This window comes from Podarcis gaigeae, assembly GCF_964106915.1.
Source record: "Podarcis gaigeae genome assembly, chromosome: Z".
NCBI lineage: Eukaryota > Metazoa > Chordata > Lepidosauria > Squamata > Lacertidae > Podarcis > Podarcis gaigeae.
The window spans coordinates 31766565-31785582 of NC_139691.1; the positions used below are offsets into that span (position 1 = coordinate 31766565).

The 19018-nt window shown below is 43.8% G+C and overlaps 1 protein-coding gene and 1 pseudogene across 27 annotated transcripts in view; one reads left to right on the forward strand and one right to left on the reverse strand.

The window, feature by feature from the left end:
- The window catches only part of LOC310836723 (putative G-protein coupled receptor 34), a 359394-nt gene that overhangs the window by 144914 nt on the left and 195462 nt on the right, over positions 1-19018 (reverse strand). The window lies entirely within an intron of this gene.
- LOC310836785 (DNA-binding protein inhibitor ID-3-A-like) lies at positions 6531-7077 on the forward strand (annotated as a pseudogene). Its single transcript has 2 exons — positions 6531-6653; positions 6719-7077. The product of its transcript is annotated as a DNA-binding protein inhibitor ID-3-A-like (transcript).

Genomic DNA, 19018 nt, shown 5'->3' on the forward strand with positions numbered 1-19018 from the left:
CACGCTTAGCTAATCTGTTCCTCCTTCCCTCTGAGGAAAAAAACCTATACCTTTTCCCCATAGAAATGTTTAAGTTTAACATATAAAATACATACTAATATAAGCAACATCAAAATACCAAAAACCAGTATAATCAAAGGGTGCCAAACCAATTTTAAAAGGTTGGTCATGGTAGGGTTCTAGCCAGAAAAGATGTCCTGCCAAAGGTGTGTGGTTCAATCCTGAATATCCCGAATGACTCTTCTTAGCTTGGCTTGTTTTGCTACAGCAATATTACTACTTTGCATTATGACACATTCCAAGTTTTTCCGCATTCTTCATGTACTTTCTCATTCCTTTCCTCCAAGCAGACTGAATCCCTCGCAAACACTCCATTGGATACCTGCAACCACACAACACAAACCCTGCCAGCACTGAACTTTTCAGTTACTTCAACCACTCCACATTTGCTGAGGGTGCATTTGCATTCCTCTCAGCCTAGAATGCCTCCTTCAGGAGGTACAATGAAATCATTTGCAGCCACTGGAATCAGCCAGCCAGTGATCCACAAGAGCCAGATTCTGGACTTGACGAATCCCAAGCACATTTATCTGGATTTTTCATTCTCTCTGCAAGAGGAGAGAAGTGAAAGGCAGTGCTACATCTGGCGCAGTCATTAGAGAGGTGCATTCAGGGATTAAACAACAAAAAAGAGGAAGGGATCCTAACAGCCAGAAAGGGTGCTCTGCTTGGAAAGCAGCAAAGAGCTGGCTGCTCCGTCCCGTCCTGCTTCTGCTGCTGGTTTTGGGTTTGCGAGAGAAATATCAAAACTAAAGGGAAATCTCATCCAGCCTAAAGGAAAATATCTATCTAGAATGTATAATCTCCTCCACAATTCACACCCTGTCATCAAAGAACTTTTGTCTCACTTAAAGCGCTCTACCTTTTATGAGGATGCACACCTCAGAACACAAAGGGACAGAGGAAGCTAAAAGGACAGGCCAGTGACTTCTGTCTTGCAGGTAGATTTTTCGGATGACCCAAACCTTTTCTCAAAAGGGGGGGGGGAGAGGAAGAACCACAGGAATATTGAGATGAAGAGGAGGAGGAGGAAGAGGAGGAGTACGACAAGATTGGTAAACACAGAATGCTTCCATTATTGAAGTTACAAGAGATGCATTCTGACAGAATGAAAAGCTTAGTACAAAAAAAAAAGTTTGTAGTGTGGCTGTTCACCTATGTTGGTGCCTTGTTCAATCTTGCTGCAGAAAAGAGGGGAGAGGATACCCTGCTAGATATATAGACTTTCGGATTAATCATATATATATATATATATATATATATATATAAAATATTATATATAATATTTGGAGGGACGGGGTGGTGGTTGTGGGGCTCCTTCTGATGTGAGAGTAGCATGGATTTCATCTAGTTGTAGAAAATGAGTGAAAAGAACATGCAGATCGTGGAAAAAGTGGAGTGGTTGAAGTAGCTGAAAAGTTCATTAAGGGCGGGTGTGAGCTGTGTGCCTGTACCACCTGATGGCATGTTTGAAAGAGAATCCGTTTTGGTGTAGAAAGGACTGAAGCGTACCTATTGCTGATGTATGTACAGAAACTGGGAACTCCTGCAATTTTATTTCCCTAGCATAGAGGAAGGGGGGGTGATGGTGGGGGACTGTGGAAATCACCCCTCTGCAAATGGCCACATGGACCGGAAGAGCACGGAGGACAGGGGGAATCTGGAGGGCATGGCAATTGCCACCAGACCTTATATAAACCATGGATAAAATATAAATATCTACTGGAACCTACAAATCCTTGGTGCATTTCACCCATCAAAGCCTTTGGCGTTAAGAAGAAATACATGAAGGGAAATTGGGCAACATAGAAAAAGCTATTAGAGGAAGGAATTAATAAATTAAGTGGAAAGGACTTTGAAATCCATATATATTTAACAGGCTGGCTCCAATATTTCCAACTGAATGAAAGACAAGGAAAATAGGGTTTGATGGAGAAATATCAAAACTAAAGAGAACTCTAATCCAGCCTAAAGGAAAATATCTATCTAAAATGTATAATCTCCTCCACAATTCACACCCTGCCATCAAAGAACTTTTGTCTCACTTAAAACGCTCAACCTTTTCTGAGGATGCACACCTCAGAACACATAGGGACAGAGAAAGCTAAAACATTCTGCAGATTGCTCCCAAATGGCAGAACATTTATTAATATATTTATTTTGAAAGTTGTACTATACTGCACTCTAAAAAAACAACTTTAAAAGTGAAACTTTAAAATTATGTATTCATCTCATGGTATAAGTTATTTAGTAGGTTTAGCTACAGTATATGAAATATTAACCTAATCAACTAAAATGCTGACATGGGTCTATTTAAATTCTGTTAGTACTCTTTTTATAAGGGTACTTTCAATACTTTTTAAAAAGCTTTTGTTCTTAAAAAGGCTAGTTTATACAATGATTTTGCATTGAAAATAAAATAATGTTTTTTAAAAAAAAATAAAAAATAGAATTATTGGAAAACACAGATAATAAAATGCATTCCCCTCTGGGTTGAATCCTGGCCATGGAGGTCCAATCCATCCAATATTGAGGGGGCCAACATCCCCCTTTGGGTTACTGTTATGGGGATGCAAATGACAGCCACCATCAGCTGCAAGAGATACACGCCATAGGTAGCCAAGCGGGACATGCAACAGAAGTGGAAGGACACATCTCGGTCACATGGAGAGATATAACTTCACAGAGAAGTGGGACTGGCAAGGGAAATGGCCCGCTAGTCGTGGATGAGGTAGAGGAATTGGAAACATTCAATGTATCCATCTGTAGATCATTTGCATGCTGCAGGGCTTCACACAATGTTTCTAAACCAATAAACAAAAAATAAATAAAAAGTTTTGTTCATGGTAACATTAGCATTGTATACAAAAACAATGGGTTCCTTTCATATCTTGAAGTATTGGTTTATTTAAGGTAGTTGTACCTTGAGCTTGTCTGGAGGTTCTAGCAGGGGAGCACAGCTATCGTATACCCTTGACCGAAGAAGGGTACACTCCTTCTATCAGGGATGGTCGTCCTCTTCCACTGAGCTCGCAGCTTCGGGAGGGACGCACATGGAGTGGTGAGGGAGGAAGGGGACACCCGCCTAGCCAGCCAGATCAGCCAAATCAACCCTGGCGATCAATGGGGTGACAGATGTAACAGCCAGATCACCCTCACATCTTTCCCTCGACTCCCCCTCCACGTTGGCGAGGCATGCGACACCTTAGCGGGCTGCACTGCTCCCGCGCCCGCTCAGCGGTTCGCCGCCTCGTCTCCCCTTTCCGCGGGAACTGAAATTTCCACTTCCTTCATTGAGAAGAAAGAAGCCAGCAGAGCAGGATTAATACAGGATTGTTTCTGGTGGTCGTCTTATACAAAGGCTGCCTTCGAGGGTGGGGGAAGAAGGAAGAAAAAAACACCGTGCTTATTTAATGAGCTGTGAAATGAAGTGCTGCTGCTGCTGCTAACCTCCCAATTCCTAGATTCATCTGCTCTTCATTGTGCTTAATATACATGTTTCTGCACTGTGCATTTAGAAGATCCCAGAAAGGAATTCAAAACGGCTGCCGGGGAAAGACCACCAAACATGCCTACAGAAACACTACAGACAGGTAGCATGGTGAAACCTGTCAGCCCCGCCATCACTTTCACTTCAGCCGTCCCACTCCGCATTCTAAAAAAAGGTAGTTGTACTTTCCCTAGCCTTTCCTTCTGAAAAGCTCAAAGCAGCTAACAAAAAATCAAACCAACTGAGAATATTTGTTAGGAAAGCAGCAGCAGAGATAACCTCCCCTCCTCATTTATTTGCTTCCATTTTAAGGGGGGAAGAGAAGCATGCATGTGTGAAAAGCAATGTTGTCCAATGAAATTTGATATTGTGTCACACCAGGCCCACAGATTTTTCCAGAAAAATTTAATGGTGCATAGCAGGCTATCAGCCCGTGTGTAGTTCAGATTCTGCAGTTTGATTGCCCCCAAATGGCAGAAAATGCAGAGTGCTCCTTGCAGGCGTGTCTTAAAATTTAATACCATGGGGCTCCAACCATTTGTGCCATATGACCAAGTAAGGCGTCTTTCCAACTACAGCAGCCCCATTTCCTTTGTAAAAGATGGAAAAAACACAGTTCCATGGCAAAACAAGTAATGTAGTGTGAAAGAAACATGGGGGGGGGGTGGACAGAAGCCCTAAAAGAATAATCAGGAAAACCAAAACAATAATCACCACATCTAAGTACAGCCCATGATGCAAAACCATTAAATTTTTCATGCTCCTGCTATTTGCAGAATCTACTGATCCCAGCAGAGCTAAATCTCTGCTGAGGACTTGTTGCCTCAGTTGGTCAGAATCACCTGCTGCAGGTACAAGGCAGGGCACAGTGACCAGACCTTTGATTTTTTTAAAAAAGAAAAAGAAAAAAAGAAAAAGAAACCATTTGCAGCCACTGGAATCAGCCAGCAAGTGATCCACAAGATCCAGATTCTGGACTTGAAGAATTCCAAGCACATTTATCTTCATTTTCATTCTGGCCAATCTGTTATTTTCTTCCAATGCCCTGAAAACAAAATTTGCCGGCCGGGCGGGGGGGGGGGGGCGGCGGCGGTGAAAGCAAGCCCACTTTTTAATAACTATCGTATGGCTGTATTAAACAAGAAGAAACTTTGCACAGGAAGAAATTTTGTGGGGTTTGTGTGAGAGACTGGGCAGATTATTATTATTTTTTAAAGCTCTGAACACTCAGATTCTTCATGCTATTTTACTGGTCATGAGATTTCTTACTGAAATCACACACTTCCAACAATGCAGCAGCTTGTGACAAATGTGGACTGATCTGTCGTTTGCTCAGAAAAAAAGGGCAACAAAAAAAAACAACCTTGCATATATGCAGCTTGTATGTATATTTTGGATTATAATTTTTTAACAACATTTTTTTGGGGTGAACTGGGGGTATATGGGAACCTATAATATCATTTATAATATAATCTGTTAATTGCGTTGTGTTTAAAATTGGGTTTTAAAAGTAATAAGTCTATTATTTTTGTGTTTTTTTACTTTAGTATTGTATATTTTGTGTTGTGTGTGTTATATGTTACGTTTGTGATAAATGTTGAAAATTAATTTTAAAAATTGGGGGGGAAGAAGAAGTTAACCCATCAGGTGGGGAGAGCCGGTTGCGAGGGACATGGGGAACCCTTGCACCTTTTCTGCAGGGCTTGCGCGGCCCCCATCTGCATTGTCTTCAAGAGGGTGAAAAAGCACAGCGAACATGAACTTATTAATCTGGACCAGGCTTCACAGTGGTTGAAGCAAATAGTCCAGTTTCTGGTGCAAGAGAGACGAGTGATTAAGGAATTGAAACTGGCTGAAGAAGAAAAAGCCAGGCATATCCGGCAGAGCTAGAGGAGGAGAAGAACAAGATTCATGGGCGCTTTTGAGCAGATGCGCAACTTCCTGGAGGAGCTGCAGCGCTTTTGGCTGACCGAGCTGGAGGATCTGGAGAAGGAGATGAAGAAGAAAAAGGAAAAAAATATCATCAAGCTCTCGGAGGATATCGCCGGTCTCAGTGTGAGACACACAGAAATGGAGAAGAAGTACCACCTGCCCGCTATTGAGTTCCTGAAGGGCATTGGGACAATGGTGACCAGGTTTCAGGAGCTGAAAAGAAGGCGGATACTGCTGGGAATCTCTCCAGGCATGGAAGAGAGACTCATAATTTACACTCAGAAAAATTCATTTCGGAACGATACCATGGAGAAATGCAAAGGGCTGAACTGAATGTAGGCACTGAACAAAATGAGTGTCACTCTGGAGCCAGGAACAAAACACCCTTTTCTTTTTATAACGTGAAGAGTTTGAGAAGAAGAAGGGGAAGGCAGGACACGCTGGACAACCCTGGGAGATTCAACAGCATGCTCTATGTGCTGGGCCATGCAAAATTCACCTCAGGAAGATATTGGTGGGAGGTGGTGGTGGAAGAGGAGAAGGAGGAAAGGGAATGGGCCACCTGGGCCATAGGGGTTGCAAAAGAGTCTGTCAGGCGCAAAGGCTTTGTCAGCATGCTTCCTTCTGAGGGGATCTGGGAAGAAGGGGAAGTTGAGGGGAGTCTTTGGGTGGGGGGAGAACTGGATTTTATTTCATCCTTTTCTCTTCTTATGTTTAAGATGATTATGCTGATTTTAACATTGTATAACTGTAAAACCCAATTTTAAAAATTGAAAGAGGAAGAGGAGGAAAACTACCGCTCAACTTTATGATCAGTAAAAATATTTGCTACTGCAAAGTTAGCATTTCTGTTTTTAAAATATATACGGGGCTTTTTTGCAAAGAGAAGCATTTTCTGCGTGCACACAATAGAGAATCAACCAGGCTGCCAAGCAAGGGACAGTATTGATCTCTCTCTCTCTCTCGGTTGCTTGCTTGCTTCTCCCGCCTTAATGAAGGAAATCTTGCCCTTCTGCAAATCCCTGCTGGTTTCTCCTCCTTCATGGCCATGAAAGGAATCAGCCCCATCAGATCAGTCAGGAGCTGCTAGGAAGCAAGCTGCGTGCTGCCTCTCAGATCAGAGCCTCACCATCACCCAGGGAACAAGCAACAGAACGAAGCCCCTCGGCCAGTGACTCCTGCTGCACAGGCCTTCAATAAAATGCGATGAGTCTTGCCAAAAAAAGAAAACCAGAGCCCAGCTCAGGAGGAGCCCAAGAACCTCCTTTACAACATGAATGACTGCTACTCCAAGCTGCGCGAGCTGGTGCCGAGGATCCCACAAGGCCCTAAAGTCAGCCAAGTGGAAATCTTGCAGCATGTCATCGACTATATCTTTGACCTGCAGATTGTGCTAGAAGAACAGGCGAAGAAGGGGCAAGATCCACCTGCAGCTGAGACTTCCCTACTCTCTTTAAAAGCTGCAGAGCGGGCATCCGAACTTTGCTCAAAAGAGGAGAGGAATCTCTGCCACTAACCTCTTAAAACAGACTGGAAGTGTGGGATCCTGGCACTTGGTTCTCTCCAGTGAGAAAGGAGATAGAAGAGAGAGAGAGAATAAAGACCTGAACAGGGGAAAGGATCAGATGTTTTAACCCCGTCCATCTAGTAATGGAGAGGACTCCACCATTCTCTTCCAGATAAATTGTAGAACATGGGTCTCCAATTTGGAAGGAGGTAGACTCCACCGTGGGAGCAGGGCCGGGACGGGAGAGTGCTAGAGTCCTGTCTAGTCATGTTATATGGGATCAATTCCAATCTGTTATCTCTTAGGATGCGGACAGGCTGCTTGGACGAGTGAAACCAACCAGCTGTCTTCTTGATCCTTGTCCATCCTGGCTGATAAAAGCAAGCCGGGAACAATGATGCCCTGCGCCAGGCCAAACAAGAAGGGAATGAGTACCGCAGGCAAATTCAGAGTCTCACCTGTGAAATGGATGCACTTAAAGGAACTAACGAATCCTTTGAACGTCACATGCGAGAGATGGAGGAGAACTTTAATCTTGAAGCTGCTAACTACCAAGACAACATTACCTGACTCCAGGAAGTGATCCAAAACATGAAGGAAGAAATGGCTCGTCATCGGCATGAGTACCAAGACCTGCTGAATGTAAAGATGGCTCTTGATATTGAGACTGCCACCTACAGGAAACTGCTGGAAGGAGAAGAGAGCAGAATCACATTCCGACTTTTGCATCCCTGAACTTCACTTGTCCTGTTCTCAGATTGGAGACAGCCTCCCACCTCCTTCTTCCCAACCTGTGGAAGGACCAGACTCAAATTCCTCACCTCTTGACCCCTCAGCAAAAGTCCAAGCTACAACCCCAGGGTGAAGTGCAAACCTCAAGTCCCCAAGTCATGTGCCCTTAACTAAGTTTTACAGTCAGAGGCTGCTATCTAAAGAAGTATCGCCCATTTCTAGGAAGGCCACTTCAACTTCATCTAGCACTCAGTCACTTTCTTCACTGTCTTCCCAGTGCTCCTGGGCAAGCTCTACGGGCTCGCTGACATCCCTGAGGTCCATAGACTATGCTGCCAACCACAGGGCAGACGATTTATGCAAGCTGAACAAGGAGAGGGAATTGCACTACTTTGTCATCCAGTTCAAGCTGAATCACATGATTTCCATGCTGTCTAGGAGGGGCAACAAGGCAGAAAACTACATAGGCTGCCGCCCAGTGAGGTGCAACTTAAAGCCTAGGCAGCGGATCAGCAAGAGCCTCATAAACCTCAGAGACTTTGCACTGGGGGTGCTGCTAGCTTAGTGGTTGTTGTTTTTTTAACTTGGCTGCCCTGCCATCTTTGTGATACTGCAAGCCTTTCTCAGGCTTTGACGTGCCATGGAGAAAAATGGTTTGAAATGCCAACCAATATGCACATTTTACCTTGTGGCACAAAGGTAGCCATCAAATGGAAACATCTTCACGTTGCTCTTTGTGGCTTACATTTTGTGTGTGTCACTTGTAAGTGCTCCAGGCTTCACACTTGGTCATTTCTGTACTGCCCTTACAAATGTTGCTTTTTTGGTCTGAGATATCATGGGCTAACTTGGTTTCATCAAGGGACTATAATATTAGCCGTTTAGAAAGTGCAAACAGAAAGTGTTTGCAAGTGTGATTATAGTAATCATCTTTTTAAAATATAAAAATTGCACGTTTTTGCACAGTTTCTGTATGCACACCAGCTATATGTAATAAATAAATAATCATCATCATCTTTATACCCCACCCATTCGGCTAGCTTTCCCAAGGGACTCTGGGGGGCTTAGAGCATATCTAAAAACATAAAGCATTAAAAATCTCCTGATACAGGAGCTCAGGAGATCGAGAGGGAGAAGAAAGAGAAGGCAGGAAGGGTAACCATGTCAGACCACTAACTCCTCGAAATACAAATGTCTTCCGGATAGATTGCCCATAAACTCCACCCTTGGTCCAACACAGTTACCTCTTCCATGCTTAGCTAATCTGTTTCTCTTTCCCTCTCTGAGGAAAAAAACCTGTACCTTTTCCCCGTACAAATGTTTAACTTTAACATATAAAACACACACTAATATAAGCAACATCAAAATACCAAAAAACAGTATAATCACAGGGTGCCAAGCCAAATTTAAAATGTTGGTCATGGTAGGGCTCCAGCCTGAAAAGATGTCCCACAAATGGATTTTTCATTCTCTCTGCAAGAGGAGAGAAGTGGATGGCAGTGCTACATCTGGCGCAGTCATTAGGGAGGTGCATTCAGGGATTAAACAACAAAAAAGAGGAAGGGATCCTAACAGCCAGAAAGGGTGCTCTGCTTGGAAAGCAGCAAAGAGCTGGCTGCTCCGTCCCGTCCTGCTTCTGCTGCTGGTTTTGGGTTTGCGGGATAAATATCAAAACTAAAGGGAAATCTCATCCAGCCTAAAGGAAAATATCTATCTAGAATGTATAATCTCCTCCACAATTCACACCCTGCCATCAAAGAACTTTTGTCTCACTTAAAGCACTCATCCTTTTCTAAAGATGCACACCTCAGAACACATAGGGACAGAGGAGGCTAAAAGCAGCAAAGAGCTGGCTGCTCCGTCCCGTCCTGCTTCTGCTGCTGGTTTTGGGTTTGCTGGAGAAATATCAAATACTCTTATATACAACCCTTTATCCCCCTGCTTCTCCCCCACCCTTTCCTTCAGAAATGCTGTGGCAAAGGTCTAAATAAAAACCCCATGATGAAGCGCCAACCTCAATCCCTCAGGCCATGTGTCGTTAACTAAGTTTTAGAGTCAGTGGAAATATTTGCTACTTCAATGGTACTATTTTTCTAATATAGAATTACAGGGTTTTGCACAGTTTCTGGGCTTTTCTACACCAAGATTGATTTATTCCTCCTCTATTATATTTATTCCTCTATAATAATAAATTACCCCCCCCCCTCGTCCAAATCTGGGGCAAATTGGTGGAGACGATAGCGGTGGGGAAGCTACAAGAATTATTGGAAAACACAGTTAATTATTGTTGGGTTGTTGCTATGGGGGAGCAAATGACAGTCACAATCAGCTGTAAGAGACGCATGCCATAGGTAGCCGAGCAGGACATGTGACAGATGTGGAAGGACACATCTCGGTCACATCGAGAGATATAACTTCACAGAGAAGTGGGACTGGCAAGGTACCGTATTTTTCGCTCTATAACACGCACCTGACCATAACACGCACATCGTTTTTAGAGGAGGAAAACAAGGGAAAAAACATTCTGAATGAAACAGTGGATGTATCATTTTTGTGCTTCATGCTGTGGCCACAGACATGTGATCTGATGGTGAATTTGGGGTGACCCAATGCAAAAATCCTGAGAATCCCTGTGGATCCATGCTTTGTAACCACGTTTTTGCACCATTGCAGCCCCAGGCAACAGTGGGTGCGTGATTTTGGGGGGGCAGGCTTCAGCCATGGACATGCTATGTGCTCTGATGGTGAATTTGGGGTGACCCAATGCAAAAATCCTGAGAATCCCTGTGGATCCATGCTTTGTAACCACGTTTTTGCACCATTGCAGCCCCAGGCAACAGTGGGTGCATGATTTTGGGGGGGCAGGCTGTAGCCATGGACATGCTATGTGCTCTGATGGTGAATTTGGGGTGACCCAATGCAAAAATCCTGAGAATCCCTGTGGATCCATGCTTTGTAACCACGTTTTTGCACCATTGCAGCCCCAGGCAACAGTGGGTGCATGATTTTTGGGGGGCAGGCTGTAGCCATGGACATGCTATGTGCTCTGATGGTGAATTTGGGCTGACCCAATGCAAAAATCCTGAGAATCCCTGTGGATCCATGCTTTGTAACCACGTTTTTGCACCATTGCAGCCCCAGGCAACAGTGGGTGCGTGATTTTGGGGGGGCAGGCTGTAGCCATGGACATGCTATGTGCTCTGATGGTGAATTTGGGGTGACCCAATGCAAAAATCCTGAGAATCCCTGTGGATCCATGCTTTGTAACCACGTTTTTGCACCATTGCAGCCCCAGGCAACAGTGGGTGCGTGATTTTTGGGGGGCAGGCTGTAGCCATGGACATGCTATGTGCTCTGATGGTGAATTTGGGCTGACCTAATGCAAAGATCCTGAGGATCCATGTGGATCCATGCTTTTTAACCACGTTTTTGCACCATTGCAGCCCCAGGCAACAGTGGGTGCGTGATTTTTGGGGGGCAGGCTGTAGCCATGGACATGCTATGTGATCTGATGGTGAATTTGGGGTGACCTAATGCAAAGATCCTGAGGATCCATGTAGATCCATGCTTTTTAACCACGTTTTTGCACCATTGCAGCCCCAGGCAACAGTGGGTGCATGATTTTGGGGGGGCAGGCTGTAGCCATGGACATGCTATGTGATCTGATGGTGAATTTGGGGTGACCCAATGCAAAGATCCTGAGGATCCATGTGGATCTATGCTTTTTAACCACATTTTAAGTGGGGAGGGAAGGAAAAACACAGAACGGACAAGGAGCACGAGAGGGGTGTGCAGAGAAGCAGCTGGCTAAGAATGCAGGACGGGTATAACGGGAGGGAGGAAAGGAAGGCAAAAGTTTTCCCTCACCTACCCACCCAAGCCAGCCAGCTCGCACGCGCGCTCTCTCTCTCTCTCCCTCCTGCACGGAGCTTTCCCTTCTGCTTGCCTGGAGGGGAGGGGCTTTCCCTGCTCTTTGTTCCGTTTGAGCAAACACAGCAAGGAAACAGAGCTGGGTGGGCAGTAAGACCCTGAGGCAGAATGCAGGAAAGCAGCCACTTCCTCTTTTCAGCTTTCCCTTCTAGGAGACGCGCGATTTTTGCCTGCTTTTTTTTGCCTCCCCTTGCACCATTTGGCTCCAGGGACCACACATTCGCTCCATAACACGCACAGACATTTCCCCTTCCTTTTTAGGAGAAAAAATCTGCGTGTTATAGAAGGAAAAATACGGTAAATGGCCCGCTAGTCATGAATGAGGTAGAAGAATGGGAAGTTCAGATGTGTAGTTCAGATTCTGCAGTTTGATTGCACCCAAATGGCAGAACATTCAGAGTGCTCCTTGCAGGCTTGTCTTAAACTTTAATACCAGGGGGCTCCAACAATTTGTGCCATATGACCAAGTAAGGCATCTTTCCAACTGCAGCAGCCCCGTTTACTGTATTGTTTCTGTTCGAATGAGAGGGGGTGTTAGGAAAACGTTATTTAAGAAACAGATAAAAGTTCCTGGAAGCTTTAAAATGGGTTCCAGAATTTTCTTTAGTGCCTAGGAGTGGCACTCTAGGATTGATTGGTGTCCCCTGGAGGTGCAAATAAAGGGAGGAAGTTGCAGGCTGCAATGTCCATACAAGGAAAGCACACACACACCAAACACACACAACACACAAGACAATGTGTGCTGCCAATGGGAGTAAGACAATGTGTGCTGCTGATACTGTGAGTTTTGCTGTGTCAGGATTGTTAAGTACTGGACTGAGATTATTCTGTGCTGGATATATAAAGAAGGAATATAAATTTTCATTGTCGCATTTAACTTGTCTTAAAAGGTGGAGAGAGAAATCTAGTATTTGGACTTAGCAAAAAAAGAAAAGAAAAGAAATGGGGGGTGGGGGAAAGAGCAAACCCTAGCGACGGAAAATTGTGCATATCCTGCAACTTTGTATAACAATAGCTTCAAAAGGAATAAGTGGTTTATTAATAAATGAAGGAAAAAAGAATATTTTTTCTTTACCTTCTGGTAAGAAACCATTCTAATATTCTATGTGTAAAAAGTCTCTGCATTATATTGTAATTTGATTTTTTTGTAATTAAGACAAAAACCTCATGCACTCTGCAAAACAAGACCAAGAAAGAATTTAAACAGCTTCTTCCTGCTGCTCTCATTCACCGTGTTGAGTGTTGTGAGTGTGGTGGCTTGCATTGCCTTGGTCCGCCTCTCAGGGACCATCCAGTAGAGGGTGGGAAAAGCCATTCCTTGGACAGTTCTTCATTCAGTGGGACTTGAAAATAAAGACATTTTTCACATCCAAAAAAACAGAATTTTCATTCTGTCTGCAAAAGGAGAGAAGAAAGATGCAGTGCTTCATCAGGCACAATCATTAGAGAGGTTCATTCCGGGATTAATTAACAAAAAAGAAGATGGGATTCTAACAGCCAAAAAGGCTGCATCATACTTGTGTTTCGCAACCCTTTCTCGTGCCTGTCTCTCTCTGAAAAGCTTAGTACAAAATATTGAAAAGCTTAGTACTAAAAAGAAAAGCTTAGTACTTGGCAAAAGTCCCAAGTTAAACCCAGGGGTGAATTGCAAACCTCAACCACTCGAGTCAAGTTCATTGCCGATGGCCCAGCCGAGGGGAATGGAGCTTTCGCCTGGCCAAGCCGTTGAATAGGTTCTGGGTCGTACCCTGGGAGGATTCCTATGTCGGGAAAAGTATTCCTGAGTGGGTCACTCCATTGTTGCAGCCCCACAGACTAGACAGGAGGGGTATGACCAGAAGGGACCACCGCAATGAACAAGGGAAGAGGACAACTATCGAGAGCCGGAGCGCCCACCCCAGGAAAGTCGCTGACCAACGATGTATCGACCGCCTAGCGCAGCCCAGATATACTCGCCAGAAAGGTCAGTGGTACAAGGAAGAGGAGGGGTACGGGCTGCATCCCAGAACCTCTTACAGGTATGAAGGGCAGGAACCTCAGCGTCCGGATGGACAAGCCCCGAGTTATCACCCTGCCCCAAGGTACAGCTATGACCAAGAGGCACGAGATGTGGTTCCAACGGGCGTTACTCCTGAGTTTACCCTGAGAGATTTTGACTTACGTCTTTTCCCTGCGTATAAACCCCCCATTGATTTCCTGAGCTATCTGACTTTATTCGAACTAATCTGCTGGGAACTGGAGCTCCCTTCAAGACTGTATATGTCTTTTCTGAGGGCGTTGATTAGTGGGAAGTTGGCGGATCTCGTGGGCCATCTTCCTTTGTCCCATGCGCTAGACTATGAACGGTATAAACGCCTTGCTTTGCAAAGATATGCACTGTATGCGGAAACCTACATACGCGCTTTCCAGAAGGTTGATAAAACTGCTTCTTCTGAGTCTACCATTGGTAGCTGCGAAGGTGGCGCAAAATTTCAACTTTTGGCTGTCTGCAAGGAGGTAGATACATTTGAGGGAGTGAGGCAGTTGGTGATTAAAGAACAGTTTCTTTTTGGGGCTATTATCCTGCCCAACCCTGCTGTAGATCACCTCATGAAATCTTTCAGCCTAATATCTAATGACATCCCCAAAGGCAAGAAAAATCTATTCCACAACAGCAGCTGCCAGAATATCCCATCACTATTAGGATGGCAAAAAAACTCGGCAAGTTTGTAGAAATGGCAAAATTGAAAGCAATTATTAGAGGCCACTCAAATCAGAGAATAATTAGTAAGTGGGATGGAGTGAAGGAAAACATGAAAAAATATAGTTCCGGAATTGAAATATTAATAGAGAATGTGTAAAACGTGCAGGGTAAGCAAGAAAATAATACTAGAAGCAATTGAATAATTATTAAATTATAACAACACAACAAGATGGAAGAAGTAAAATAATGAGATCACACATTGGTGAAGGGGAGTGGAGGGTATATGGGAACCTATAATATCATTTATAATATAATTTGTTAATTGTGTTGTATATACATAGAGCAAAGCAAGCCTAGAGCAATTAGATTTGTTTTAATTTAGGTAATCTATGTAATAGGCTTGTGTTAGAAAATGAGTATGGATTTTGAATTTGATGTTTGTAATATTTTTTGGTTTTGAAATAAAAATTAAAAAAGGAAAAAGAAACCATTTGCAGCCTCTGGAGTCAGCCAGCAAGTGATACCCAAGACCCAGATTCTGGACTTAAAGAATCCCAAGCACATTTATCTCGATTTTTCATTCTCTCCGCAAGAGGAGAGAAGTGAAAGGCAGTCATTAGGGAGGTGCATTCAGGGATCAATTAACAAAAAAGGGAAGGGATCCTAACAGCCAGAAAGGGTGCTCTGCTTGGAAAGCAGCAAAGAGATGGCTGCTCCGACCCTTCCTCCTCCTCCTCCTCCTCCTCCTTCTTCTTCTGCTGTTGCTAAGGGAGGCCTGGAACAAGGCGGGCCGAGCTCTCAGCTTTGTCATGGCTACCATGGCGCCACATTCACCCCGTCCTCCCTGCCCTGCTGGTCCATGTGGCTATTTGCAGAGGGGTGGTTTCCGCAGCCCCCCACCATCCCATCCCCTTTCCTCTATGCTAGGTAAATAGAATTACAGGATTTCCCACAGTTTCTGCTTTCCTCTTCATAGCTGCTGCTCAAGTACTACCTTTCCTTTTGAAATAAAAAAATGCAGGTTTCTCCACAGTTTCTTTACATACATCAGCAATATGCATGCTTCAGCCTTTCCTACACCAATATGTATTCCATTCAAAACATGCCTTCAGGTGGTACAGCCACACAGTTCACACCCTGCCCTTAATGAACTTTTCAGTTACTGCACACACTCCAAATTTGCGGAGGATGCACCTGTGTTATTCGCAGCCAGGTATTCCCAAACCCCTCAACACAAGTGTCCTTTCTGTTTTTCTGCACCCAGATTCAATCCCTTGCCAACACCTGACCAGAAGGTGCAGCCACACAAATCAGTCCTTATATAATCCATAGATAAAATATAAATATCTCCTAGAACCTACAACCCCTTGGTGCATTTCACGCATCGAAGCCTTTGGCGTTAAGAAGTAATACATGAAGGGAAATTGGGCAACATATAAAATGTTATTGTGGGGGGAGAATTAATAAATTAAGAGGAAAGGACTTTGGCATCCATATATATTTGACAGGCTGGCTCCAATACTTCCAACTGAATGAAAGACAAGGAAAATAGGGTTTGCTGGAGAAATATCAAAACTAAAGGGAACTCTAATCCAGCCTAAAGGAAATAACTATCTAAAATGTATAATCTCCTCCACAATTCAAACCCTGCCATCAACATTCAGAGTGCTCCTTGCAGGTGTGTCTTAAACTTTAATACTTGGCCCGTACTGGCAGGGGTACCTTTACCTTTATTTTTTTACCATGGGGCTCCAACCATTTGTGCCATATAACCAAGTAAGCCATATTTCCAACTGCAGCAGCCCCATTTCCTTTGTAAAAGATGGGAAAAAACACAGTTCCATGGTACAACAAGTAATGCTGTGTGAAATTGGGGGGTGGGGGTGGACAGAAGCCCTAACAGAATAATCAGGAAAACCAAAACAACAATCAACACTTCTAAATACAGCCTATGGTGCAAAACCATTCAATGTATAATCTCCTCCACAATTCACACCCTGCCATCAAATAACTTCTGTCTCACTTAAAGCACTCAACCTTTTCTGAGGATGCACACCTCAGAACACAAAGGGACAGAGGAAGCTAAAAGGACAGGCCAGTGACTTCTGTCTTGCAAGTAAATTTTTCGGATGACCCAGACCTTTTCTCAAAAGGGGGGGGGAGAGGAAGAAAGATGGAGGAGAAATTGGAATGTTAATACCCCCCCTCCAAATCTGGGGCAAACTGGTGGAGACGATAGCGGTGGGGAAGCTATGTAGAAAATCTTATTTTTTATAAGCCCCCGATTTTTCCCCAGCATACCTAATTTTTATTTGTCTTTGGCGAGCTGGACAACAAGATCAAGCTAGGGCAGGAACAGCTCAAGTTCCTTCTGGAGAGCCTCCCCACGGACTTTGTGCTTAGCAGCAGAAAGGGAGCAGAACCTCCATCAGCCACCGGGACCAGCCGACCTCCCGCACCAGCATCTTCGCTCTGACCCTTTCAGACGCGGCTGCATCAAACCTTTTCTTCTCATAATTATTTAATCAGAAACCTCTTTTAACTTTTTTTTTAAAAAAAGAATTGAGGGAGGATTAAATTATTATTATTTAATTAATGTTGGGGGGGTGGGGGGGAAATAAACAGTACGGAAAGATTTCTTTTTCTTCTTCGTCTTCTCCCGGAGATCACGATTTAAATCTGTTTGGAATACATTGAATTCTGGTGGCCAGGCAAGATGCAGAAGAGACTGGCAGCAGGTTCTACGAGGGAGGTCAGTAGCTAATTACAAATAAACTCAAGCTGTCCCTGCTGAAGGAGTCTTGCCCCCCTCCCCCCTCTGAGCACCTGACAGTCGTTAAAATAATGAAGGATATACAATAATGAAGCCTTCATTAAAATATTAATGAGAGACCTGCTGCCTTGAACAATATCCATATTTATATTTTTTAAAGCTACAAGATAGAATTCTGTAAAGACTGCTTCTGAGAAATGGGATCGTGAGAGCTGGCACACATAACTGCCATACAGGAGGTGCAGCTGGCTTGGTGGTGGTTGTTTTTTTACCTTGGCTGCCCAGCCAATCTTTGTGATACTGCAAGCCTTTCTCAGGCTTTGCCGTGCCATAGAGAAGAATAGTTTGGAATGCCAACCAATATGCACATTATACCTTGCGGCACAAAGGTAGCCATTGCTTAGATGCAACTTCACGTTGCTCTTTGTGGCTTACATTTTGTGTGAGTCACTTGTAAGTGCTCCAGGCTTCACACTTGATCAATTCTGTACTGCGCTTACAAATGTTGATTTCTAGTGCTTTTTTGGTCTAAGAAATCATGGGGTGACTTGGTTTCATGAAGGGACTATAATATTAGATGTTTAGAAAGTACAAAAAGAAAGTGTTTGCAACTGTGATTGTAATATTCATCTTTTTAAAATATAAACATTGCAAGTTTGGGCACGCTTACTGTATGCACAGCAGCTATATGTAATAAATCATCATCTTTATCTAAAAGCATCCAGCATTAAAAATCTCCTGATACACGGCTCAGGAGATTGAGAGGGAGAAGGAAGAGAAGGCAGGAAGGGTAACCATGTCAGACCACTAACTCCTCGAAATACAAATGTCTTCCGTGTAGATTGCCCATAAACTCCACCCTTGGACCAACATGGTTACCTCTTTCATGCTTTGCTAATCTGTTCCTCCTTCTCTCTCTGAGGAAAAAAACCTATACCTTTTTCCCATACAAATGTTTAACTTTAACATGTAAAATGCACCCTAATATAAGCAACATCAAAATACCAAAAACCAGTATAATCACAGGGTGCCAAGCCAAATTTAAAATGTTGGTCATAGTGGGGCTCTATCCTGAAAAGATGTCCCACCAATGACGTGTGGTTCAATCCTGAATATCCTGAGTAACTCTTCTTAGCTTGGCTTGTTTTACTAAGGCAATATTAGTACTTTGCATTATGACACATTCCAAGTTTTTCCGCAATCTTCATGTACTTTCTCCTTCCTTTTCTCCAAGCAGACTGAATCCCTCGCAAACACCCCATCAGATACCTGCAGCCACACAACTCAAACCCTGCCAGCACTGAACTTTTCAGTTACTTCAACCACTCCACATTTGCTGAGGGTGCATTTGCATTCCTCTCAGCCTGGAATGCCTCCTTCAGGAGGTACAATGAAACCATTTGCAGCCACTGCTAGGTAAATAGAACTACAGGATTTCCCACAGTTTCTGCTTTCCTCTTCATAGCTGCTGCTCAAGTACTATCTTTCCTTTTGAAATAAAAAATTGCAGGTTTCTCCACAGTTTCTTTACATACATCAGCAATATGCATGCTTCAGCCTTTCCTACACCAATATGGATCCAGTTCCAAACATGCCTTCAGGTGGTACAGCCACACAGTTCACACCCTGCCCTTAATGAAGCTGTGTTATTCGCAGCCAGGTATTCCCAAACCCCTCAACACAAGTGTCCTTTCTGTTTTTCTGCACCCAGATTCAATCCCTTGCCAACACCTTACCAGAAGATGCAGCCACACAACTCAGACCTTATATAATCCATGGATGAAATATAAATATCTTCTAGAACCTACAACCCCTTGGTGCATTTAAAGCATCGAAGCCTTTGGCTTTAGGAAGAAAAACATGAAGGGAAATTGGGCAACATATAAAATGTTATTAGCGGAGGAATTAATA